This window comes from Mobula hypostoma, chromosome 16 (assembly GCF_963921235.1).
Source record: "Mobula hypostoma chromosome 16, sMobHyp1.1, whole genome shotgun sequence".
Classification (NCBI taxonomy): Eukaryota; Metazoa; Chordata; class Chondrichthyes; order Myliobatiformes; family Myliobatidae; genus Mobula; species Mobula hypostoma.
Genome location: NC_086112.1, coordinates 45,614,706 through 45,623,408, shown reverse-complemented (window position 1 = coordinate 45,623,408; position 8,703 = coordinate 45,614,706). Strand labels below are relative to the sequence as shown.

The 8,703-nt window shown below is 43.2% G+C and overlaps 1 protein-coding gene across 1 annotated transcript in view; it reads left to right on the top strand.

Annotated features, from left to right (window-relative positions):
- Positions 1-963: 963 nt before the first annotated feature.
- The window catches only part of fancc (FA complementation group C), a 181,488-nt gene continuing 173,748 nt past the window's right edge, over positions 964-8,703 (top strand). The window contains exon 1 of the mRNA XM_063068860.1: positions 964-1,006. The gene's annotated coding sequence lies outside the window, so the exon portion shown is untranslated. The remainder of the gene's footprint in view (positions 1,007-8,703) is intronic.

Below are 8,703 nucleotides of genomic sequence, written 5' to 3'. Positions count from 1 at the left end.
AGCTTGTGCTAACAGCACAGAAAAGAGATGAGGTGTTGATTGAATCTCCTTGACTTCTTCACTCTCTGAAAAGTTGTAGTTTAGAATGCAAACAAGAGTGACTTTTCACACAAGGAGGCGTTGCTATAAAATCTCTAGAGAAAGTGAACATTGTCCAATATAGAATGATTTATTTAAAGGTGTATATTAAGTGTTCATCTCTACCCGGCTGCGTACTTGTTAAAACGCACCAATTAATCAAGCTTACTTCAATAGCACTTTCCAATTCTGTAATCAATTAAGAATAAAAATAAGATCAGCCATGTGGAGAAAGGGACCCCATTATCTCCCAGTTGAAGCGTTAGCTCTGTTTTTCTATCCACAAATGCAGCTGGACTTGGCATTTCCGACATTTTGTGTTTTAATTTCATATTTTCAGCATTTGCCATTTTTCTTTCATTTAACAATACCGTATACCTGAAATGCTGCAAGCTCCTATGCCTCCCTTGCAAGTCTGAAAGTGAATTTCATAAATCTGGAAATGTGCTAGCCTGCAGCGGAGAGGGCAATCTAATAGTCCTAAAATTCCAGCTAGTTCATGCTAATATTTTGAGGTGCAAATGGAAGTTACAATACATGCTCCAGAGCTATTAATGTGATATTGAAACATTTTTGGTCGAGTGGTTTACATAAACCTGCAAACTTTGGCAAAGCAGCATTTTCATAATCTCAGGGCAATTTTTAATACTGCATGCGGCGTTAGAATGTACCATTTGATCTAAGATTTTGAAATTTGGTGTTCTCTTTTGCAGTTTAAGACTCATAACGGATATCAGCATTATTTCAGTCAGATTCTTAATACTTATCAACGAAATTGTTGGCTAACCCGAAGCCAAGGACGGGCGGGAGCAAAGGGACGGCCTACGTTTGTTTGATTGGACCGCGTAGCGTGACGTCATCTGCCAATCATAGCCAGGCGGGAATCTCGAGCAGTTTCCGGGTGCAGTTGGGAAGAATCGGTTTGCAGGTCAGTGACATTAATAATTCAGGTTTGAAATTATAAACGTTGCCAGAAATATTTGGCCGAAGGAAAAATCCTGTCTCTGAAATTATGGCTACGAGCTTAGCCCACTATGCTTTCAACCGTTGTTGATTACTCACGATCAGGTTCTTTCAACTTAAATGTTCCTAAAGGACATTGCTTTACAGTTAGAAATTGTTGCTGGGATTTGTAAGCAATTACTGTGTAAGGTTTTTCTTGTATAACAATAACTTCCATCCATGCAGCGCGATTGACGTGATATAAAACGTTCCCAGATGCTTCACAGTCAATCATAAAACGGCTTCTACCGCTCTGAGGACTTTGGGACAGACGATCAAGAAAGAGCTTGATCAAAGTGGTAGGTTTTGAGAACTATCTTGAAGGAGAAAGGTGGACGTCAGTGGGTAGGTAGGTAGCTTGCGAGGCTCCTGTTGCGGTTTGTTTTGGTCTAGCCGGATGCTCCCAGCGAATGGACACGACGTTCTCAAAACCATTCCTAACGCAACATCTCTATTTTGAGTGTCACGGGCCAGGAATTTGGTGAAGATGTTTTACTTTTCAAAACATTTTTCAATCATTATCTTTGTCGTCTTGCTGTGACAGAGCCAAAGTCAAAACGGGACTTTATTTCTACAGGACACGTATGCATAGGAGCAATGAAAAGCTTACTGGCAGCAACATTGCAGGCGCATAGTATTAGATATACAACATACACAAGAGCAGCAAACTATACATGAGTTATACAAAAATATTGCAAAACAGAACAGAATTTTTAAAAAGTTCACTGTAGTACAAAGTGCTCATACTGTTGCTGTACTCCAAGTTTATTGTCATATGCATAATGCACATGTCATATATATGCAGAGGTGTAATGAAAAAAATACTTAACAGTAGCATCACAGGCATGTAGCATATAAGCAGCATTTACAAATAAACATAAATTGTACAGAACATTTTTAAAGAAAACACAATAGTCAAAGTGTTCATAATGTTATTAATCAGTAGTGAGTAAGATTTTGCCAGTTGGTTCAGGAACTGAATGATTGAAGGGAAGTTCACAGTCTGGATTGCCGGGATCTTTGATAACAAATGTCTTCTTGAAGCAATGTATCCTGTAGATAATACTGATGATGGGGAGAGATGTGCCTTTGGTGGGTTGGGCAGAATCCACTGCTCTCTGTAGCTTCTTGTGTTCCTATGCATTTGAACTGCTATACCAGGCCACGATGCAGCCAGTCAGGGTAGTTTCAACAGCACATCTGTAGAAGCTTGTTGGAGTTTTGATGATAAGGCACAACTGCTTAATCTCCTAAGGAAGTAAAGGTGCTGCCGTGCTTTCCTTATGATTACATCTATGTGCTGGGCCAAAGACAGGTCGCTGATGTGTTAACACACAGTTACTTAAAACTGCAGAGTCTCCACCACCAATCCCCCAATGCATGTTTGCCCTCCTTCCTCTTCCTGAATCAGCTGTTGAGTTTTGCTGACGTTCAGTTTCAGGTTATTTTAACAGCACCACTCAACCAGGTGACCCAGTAAGCAGACTCATCACCATCTGTGATTTGTCCAAAATCAGTGGTGTCGTCGGCAATTTTGGTGATGCCATCGGGGCTCATCAGGGTTGTGCAGTTTGGTTCAAGAATTAAATTGTTGAGGGGAACTATCTGTCCTTGAACCTGATGGTATGGGGTTTCAGGCTTCTGTATCTCCTGCCCGATGGCAACTGTGAGATGATGTTATGGCCTAGATGGTAGTGCCTCCTTTAGATACTACTGATGGTAGGGAGTGCCAGTGATATATTATGTTGAGTCCACTACTTTCTGCACCTTTTATATTCCTGTGCGTTTGAATTGCCATCTCAGACCATGATGCAACCAGACAGGATATTTTCATACTGGAACATATCTGGAACTATGTTAGATCAGGGGTCCCCAACCTTTTTTGCACCGCGGACCGGTTTAATATTGACAATATTCTTGCGGACCGGCCGACCGGGGTGGGGGGGGTGGTGGTGTTCAAGTAGGGTTAAACTCACCTCAATGTGTCTTTTACAGTTAGGGTTGCCAACTTTCTCACTCCTAAACAAGGGACAAAAGTAGCAGTCAAATCCCAGGACACTTTACCCCAGGAAAGACTACCATGGCCATGAAGGCTTGCGCGGGCACCTGTGTGCGTGTGTGTGACGTGCGCATCTGATGTGCGCAAGTGCGTACATACCAATTTTTTTCCCCACAAATCGGTTTTCGCTTAAACTTCCCGACTATACTGTACATTCGTTATTTCTACTTGATATAGGGTGTGTATTTATCACATTATTCCTGCTTTTACTATATATTAGTATTATTTATTTTTGGTTTTATGTGTTATTTGGTATGATTTGTTAGGTTATTTTTTGTGTCTGGGAACGCTCAAAAAATTTTTCCCATATAAATTAATGGTAATTGCTTCTCGCTTCATACTATTTCGGCACGAAAGGTTTCATGGGAACGCTCTACCTTAGCAGGGGAAATACGGGACAAGGGCGGTCCCGTATGGGACAAACCAATTTAGCCCAATATACAGGATGTCCAGGCAAATACGGAACAGTTGGCAACCCTATGTTCAAGTTCAACAGTGCGTGACAGGGAATGAGGAAAGGTGCAGCTGACTCATATCATTTTCTCACGGCCCAGTAGCACATGCTTTGCGGCCCGGTACCAGTCTGCGGCTCAGTGGTCGGGGACTGCTGTGTTAGATGATATGCTAAACCTCCTCGATCTTTGTCCATAAGCCAGGACCCCACATTTGGGCCACCGGTACCATCTGGGGGGAATAATTCTTACAGTGATTTTTGGCAAGGTATACACCCCTAGTGCTAGAAAATATGTTGATAGCATTGCAGCGTTGGTAGCTTTCTGTGAGGGGGACTGGGAGTTGCACCTCCATGCTATAAGAACCATGATCCCATGGTGCTTTGCCTATGACAAGATGAATTATGCCAGGTACCTGTCCCCTTACTTCGCTCAGATGATGAAACTCCCAGAGAAGAATCCTTCTGTGTATGACTGGAGTGACTTTCTTGTGATTGTATCAATGTGCTGGGCCCAGGAAAGTTCATTCGATATGTTAATATTCAGCATTAACTGATGCTTTGTACTGCAGATTCACCGATGTGGACTTGTGAGTGATGTGGCCCACCAACATGAGCACATCTGTGCTGGGGATACTGATATTGGTTCACTTATCCTGCTAGTGGAGGGATTTACATAGCCAGCATTGCTGAGAACTTTCCAGTGCTTTAAAGTGTAATCTGTTGGTAATCTATGCTCTGAAGGATCCAAGTGGCCAGGGATCACAGCTGCCTGATGTACCATAAGCTTTCTGCTAGATTTGAAGTCCTTTTCTCAGGTGGCTAAAAGCTGACTTGGTGCATTGAAGCAATGGTGAATTTCATCAGCATTGACTTCCTTCATTGAGGGGTCCTGAGTTGTGGAGTGTAATTGTGTTTTACAGGGTCTTGTCACGGGTCTTTATCATTGAGGGAACTGTCGTACAGTGGAGGCAGATTGGTAGATGACCTTTGTTTTATGAATGTTAAGAGTAAAACTGTTCTCTTGAATGCTTCCATATTTAATTTCAAGATATTTTAAGGTGAGATAATGTGGGTTCTGGAGAGGTGGTGATATTGTTTGAATGTTTTTTCATTTATCCTAAAAGTTGGTTTCATTCCAGCAGGAAATCTGTTAGACGTGACGTACAGCTTTCCAGCAAGAAAGGTTGGGATGGTATTGTAACTTTCATTGACTCAGTATGCATCATGATTGGGTTATTTGTGGACCTCTTTGTTAAGATCCTGGCTTGTATACTGTCACATGGCAGAGATAGTCGACTGCTACAGATGTCAAATTTGAAAAGAACTGCTTAATTGAGGGAGTCAAAGGTTTTTGTAAAGTACAAAAAGGACGTAAATAGAGCTTGATGTTGCTTCCTGCACTTATCCTGGAGTTGACATGCAATAAAGATCATGTCCAATTTCCTTAGATGAACTGAATCCACACTGTGATTCCAGAAGCAGCTGTTCAGCCAACGGGAAGAGGCAGTGACGGTGCTGACTTTCTCTGTTTTTAATACCGTTGGATTTATCTGCTTTCTTGGTGATGGTCATGATTACAAGCTCCTGAAGTCCCTAGGCATTTTCTTCTGAGAAAGCGGTGGTTGTTAGAGATGAGGTTGTAAATTTATGATTTTTTGTTCAGTTAGCTTCTGGCCTTTTTATGACTAGACAAGGATATTTTGATGTGAGATTTGAGTCCAGGACAGAGTCATGGTCGAAGAATCCTTCAAAACACTATTTCCAACAGATGTCGTCTGCTTCTGTGTTGAGAAGTGTATCACCTATAGCTGATTTAAAGAGGGGAGGTCTAGGGGTCTCTATCCTTGTTAAGTCAGCTTGGATAACTTCACTCATCTCAACTCTGAACTGATTCCACAACCTACAGATTCACTTTCAAGGACTCTGAAGGTCATATTCTCAGTACTATTTTTTTATTTACTGTATACAGTTTGTCTTCTTTTGCATGCTGGTAGTTTGTCAGTCTTTATTTACGTATAATATTTCGTAAATTCTGTTGTATTTCTTTATTTTATTGTATATGTCTACAAGAATGCCTGCATCTATATTTACTCATCAGATAGATGTTTTGCATCTGTATTTATTCAAGAGGTGGACACAGAGACTATAGAAGTGAGGCAACACAGCAGTGAAGTCATGGACTATATACAGATTACAGAGGAGAGGGTGTCTGCTGTCTTGTGGCAAATTAGGGTGGATAAATCCTCAGGGCCTGACAAAGTGTTGCCTTGAACCATGTGGGTTAATGCAGAAACTGCAGGGAACCCAGCAGAGATATTTAAAACATCCCTAGCAACAAGTGAGGTGCAGGAGACTGCAGAATAGCAAACGTTGTTCCATTGTTTCAGAAAGGCTCTAAGAATAAGCTGGGAATTTATAGGCTTGTGAGCATGACATCGGTGGTGGGAAAATTATTGGAAGTTATTTTAAGGGACCAGATGAAAAAGTATTTTGATAGACAGGGATTGATTATGGATAATCAACCTGGCTTTGTGTGTGGTAGGTTGTGTCTAACCAATCCTACGGAGTTTTTTGAAGAAGTTACTTGGAAAGATGATGAAGTCAAGGCAGTGAATGTTGAATATGTAGACTTTAGCAAGGCCATTGGCAAGGACCTGCATGGGAGGTTGGTCAAGATGGTTCAGTTGCTTGACATTCAGGATGTGGTAATAAGTTGGATTCAACCCTGGCTTTAAGGCAGAAGCCAGAGAGTGGTAATAAATGATTGCCTCTCTAACTGGATGCTGTTCATAGACTTCAGTTCAGCATTCAACACAATCAATCCTCAGAAACTGAGCCTACTGGGCCTGAACACCTCCCTCTGCAACTGGATCCTAGACTTCCTGACTGGGAGACCTCAGTCAGTCCGGATTGGAAGCAGCATCTCCAACACCATCACACTGAGCATGGGGGCCCCCCCAGGGCTGTGTGCTCAGTCCACTGCTGTTGACTCTGCTGACTCACAACTGTGCTGCAACACACAGCTCGAACCACATCATCAAGTTCACCGATGACACGACCATGGTGGGTCTCATCAGCAAGAACGATGAGTCAGCATACAGAGAGGAAGTGCAGCGGCTAACAAACTGGTGCAGAGCCAACAACCTGTCTCTGAATGTGAACAAAACAAAAGAGATGGTTGTTGACTTCAGGGCATGGAGCGACCACTCTCCGCTGAACATCAACGTTAGAGATCGTTAAGAGCACCAAATTTCTTGGTGTTCACCTGGCGGAGAATCTCACCTGGTCCCTTAACACCAGCTCCATAGCACAGAAAGCCCAGCAGTGTCTCTACCTTCTGCGAAGGCTGAGAAAAGTCCATCTCCCAACCCCCCATCCTCACCACATTTTACAGAGGTTGTATTGAGAGCATCCTGAGCAGCTGCATCAAGGCCTGGTTGCACCATCTCGGATTGCAGACCCTGCAGCGGATAGTGAGGTCAGCTGAGAAGATCATTGGGGTCTCCCTTCCCGCCATCACAGATATTTACATCACACGCTGCATCCGCAAAGCAAACAGCATTATGAAGGACCCCACGCACCCCTCATATAAACTCTTCTCCCTCCTGCCATCTGGAAAAAGGCACCGAAGCATTTGGGCTGTCATGACCAGACTATGTAACAGTTTCTTCCCCCAAGCCATCAGACTCCTCAATACCCAGAGCCTGGACTGACACCAACCTACTGCCCTCTACTGTGCATATTGTCTTGTTCATTATTTATTGTAATGCCTGCACTGTTTTGTGCACTTTATGCAGTCCTGGGTAGGTCTGTAGTCTAGTGTAGGTTTTGTGTTTTTTCTTGCGTAGTTCAGTGTAGTTTTTGAATTGTTTCATGTAGCACCATGATCCTGGAAAACATCTCATTTTTACTATGTTCTGTACCAGCAGTCATGGTTGAAATGACAATAAAGAGTGACTTGACCTGACTTGGATGCCTGTGACGAGTGGTGTAATGCAGGGATTGGTGCTGGGCCTGTTGTTGTTTGGCATCTGTGTCAATGATCTGGATGATAATGTAGTAAACTTATTCAGTAAATTTGTGAACGACACCATGATTGAGGCATAGTGGAAAGTGAGGAAGGCTATAAACACTTGTAGCGGGATCTGGACCAGCTGGAAAAAATGTACTGGAAATGGCAGAAGGGAGGACAAACCAGGGTAAGGTTTCCATGGTGAACAGTAGAGCATTGAAGAGAGCAGTAGAATAGAGCCATCTGCAAATATAGATCCATAATTCCTTGAAAGTAGTATCACAGATAGATAGGGTCATAAAGAGAGCTTTTGGCACATTAGTCTTCATAAATCGAAGTACTGAGTACAGGAGCTGGGGTGTCATATTGAAGATGTATTAGGCATTGGTGCATTTGGAGAATTGTGTGCAGTTCTGATCACCTACCTGCAGGAAATATAACAATAAGGTCCAGCACCTGGCCACGTGGTGTGCCGATAACAACCTGGCCCTTAACACCCAGAAGACCAAGGAGATTCTTGTGGACTTCAGGCATGCTAGGAGCCACACTCACGTCCCCATCTACATCACAGAGCTGTAGTGGAGGGTGTATTAAGCTTCAAATTCCTTGGTGTCCACATTTCCGAGGATCTCACCTGGTCCCTGAACTCCTCCATCCTGATCAAAAAGGCGCAACAGCACCTTTATTTCCTGCGAAGCATCAAAAAAGCTCACCTCTGTCCCAGGATACTGATGGACTTTTACCGCTGTACAATTGAGAGCATACTCACCAACTGCATCTCAGTGTGGTATGGCAATTGTCCCGTATCGGTCCGCAAAGCACTCCAGCGGGTGGTGAAAACTGCCCAGCAGATTATTGGCACCCATTTGCCCTCCATTGTGAATATCTACCATAAATGCTGATTGGGCAGGGCGAAAGGCATTATCAAGGATGCATCTCACCCTAACCATGGACTTTTTACTCTCCTCCCATCCAGTAGGCACTACAGGAGCCTCCGCTCCCACACCAGCAGGCACAAGAAGAGCTTCTTCCCTGAGACTGTGACCCTGCTGAGCCTCACATCACAGCGCTAAGCAGTATTGCACCCATATTGTACTG